This window comes from Rhagoletis pomonella, unplaced genomic scaffold (genome assembly GCF_013731165.1).
Source record: "Rhagoletis pomonella isolate Grant_MI unplaced genomic scaffold, Rhpom_1.0 Rhpom_scaffold_00004, whole genome shotgun sequence".
Lineage (NCBI taxonomy): Eukaryota > Metazoa > Arthropoda > Insecta > Diptera > Tephritidae > Rhagoletis > Rhagoletis pomonella.
In genome coordinates this window covers 60595326-60597730 of record NW_023458558.1, presented here as the reverse complement: position 1 = coordinate 60597730, position 2405 = coordinate 60595326, and the positions used below count along the sequence as shown (strand labels likewise).

The window sequence follows — 2405 nt, the reverse complement described above, 5'->3', positions numbered from 1 at the left end:
AAAAATACTAAAGCCGAAACGGATTTCCATTAATTAATCAGACAGCAAAAATGAAACAAACCGGGTTTTCTAAAGTACCGAGTTTTATTGCACATCTCTATCACTAGCCTTGACAAATCGTCTCTAATCACCTGCAGCAAACTTTGCAATATCCTCAATGAATAAAAAAGTCATTGAAGAAAAAATAAAGCTGCCACGAGGCTGAGCGGTAAGTATTGTAGGTTATTAATTGTACAATTTTAATTTACAATTGCTATTGCATCTCCATTCATTCTTTTTCTTTTCAGTAATCTGCATTACACGAGCTGAACGTGGATCTGTTATAAATTTGATTTATAATAGTTTATGTCAACAGGTGTTCTTACCTCTTCAAAGGTTGAAAATGGCTAAAGTTTTCTTTGGAAAAATTATACATACGAAATCTCTTAATGAATTTGAGGTTTTTCCGAGCGGATTTGTTGCAGTGGACCAGCAAGGCCAAATCGCTGGTATAGGAAACGAAGCGACTACTGCGAGTGGCTTGCCAAAAACGCCGGTTTTAAGGGTACAAGTGAGGAAAATCTCACTTCAGACCAGTTTGTTATGCCTGGTTTTGTGGACTGCCATATTCATGCGCCTCAGGTAGCACAAATCGGACTTGGGTTAGATATGCCCTTATTGGACTGGCTGAATACATATACGTTCCCGTTGGAGGCGAAATATGATGATCAAGATTTTGCAGCGAATGTGTACACTAAAGTTGTGGAAAACACAATTAGAGCAGGTACCACTCTCGCGTCTTACTTTGGTAGCAATAACAAAGATAATACTCTAATACTATCCAAGCAGGCAATGCGACAGGGCCAACGAGCATTAGTTGGCAAAGTTTGCTCGAATTGCAACAGCCCCGACTTTTGTGTTGAAACCACGGAAACATCAGCAGCGAATACAGAGGAATTTGTCAATGAGATAAAAAAAACTAAAGACAGATTTGGTAAAGCCTACAATAACACCAAGATTTGCATTGAGCTGCACAAAGGAATTAATGGTAAAGTTGGGTGAAATAGCACGCAAAAATGATTTGCATATTCAGAGCCACATTAGCGAAAATTTGGCGGAAATTGAATATGTCAAATCGATCTACAATTCATGCTATGCAGAGGCATATGATAATGCGGGTTTGTTGACACCGAAGACTGTTATGGCGCATGCTGTACATCTAGAGGATGCGGAAGTCGCGCTTTTGTGTGAGCGCGGTACTTCGGTTGCCCATTGCCCGTCCTCTAATACAAACTTATCTTCAGGTTTCTGTGATGTGATGCGACTAATAAAAAAAATGGCGTTAAAGTTGGTTTAGGCACAGACATATCGGGTGGAAATTCGATGTCCATAAAAGATTCCATATTGCGTGCTGTGGATGTTTCCCACCATCTGGAATTTGTGAAGAAGCAGGAGATCAAAGGCAGTGGTCGCCTAAATGCTCAAGATAATGAATATCGACCACTCAACTACAAACAAGCTATATTCTTGGCAACACTTGGTGGCGCTGAAGCACTGGCGTTGGGCGATGTTACTGGAAATTTCATGGTGGGTAAAGATTTCGATGCATTGATCGTCGATACGAGCAAATATCCGTTGTGGAACTATGTTACTGTTGATGCGGAAAAATCTAGCGAAGCTCAACTGCTGGAAATGGTGCAAAAAATTTATTTATGTTGGCGATGATCGTAATATTATAAGTGTTTACGTCGCAGGCAAACAAATAAAAAAAATTGTATAGAAATTAATTCACTAAATATTTGTGAAAGAACTTGTTAAAAAAAAAAACTCCATGATTTCTTTTACTTTCAACTAGCGAAACTACGGAAGCTTTTGATCCAATCGAGTGCATTTAATCAACGCGAACGCAAATTTTCCACAACGACGTGTATAATTTGCACATTGGAATTGCGTTGATGAATGCAAGCAGGAAAGCCACCCCATATGTACTTATGGGCACCATATAGTCAAAGGGCGTGACGACTTCAAAACTTCTGCAGTAGTATCTTATTCTCCCAAACATAATTGTGATCCATTGGATAGACCAAAAAATAATGGCACGTGGGAATAATGGCAGCTGATTTTAACGCTAACTAATGCTACTGCTGATGTGGTGCAAAGGTGAAGTCGACGTCGTGTAACTCGCTAAGGTACGTGATACAAGTAATAAAAAAGGTATCAAACTACTATTCCAAAAAACGAGATCTTACAAAATAATGCGAACGCCTTGGGGCAACGTCGCTCGTAGTTGCACCAAGGGTTTAATTTTTATATTAATTGCCTTGATTTTACCTATTTTTATTTGTTACGTTTTCTTAATGCTTTCGGTTTTCCTAACAGCCACTATTATTGATACGAACGTGCTTTGTTAGGAGTGCAAATTCTGG

The 2405-nt window shown here is 39.1% G+C and overlaps 1 protein-coding gene and 1 pseudogene across 1 annotated transcript in view; both read left to right on the top strand.

The window, feature by feature from the left end:
- The window catches only part of LOC118737894 (cyclin-G-associated kinase), a 96751-nt gene that overhangs the window by 16621 nt on the left and 77725 nt on the right, over nt 1-2405 (top strand). The gene's annotated exons all lie outside the window — the stretch shown is intronic.
- Nucleotides 355-1775, top strand: LOC118737895 (annotated as a pseudogene).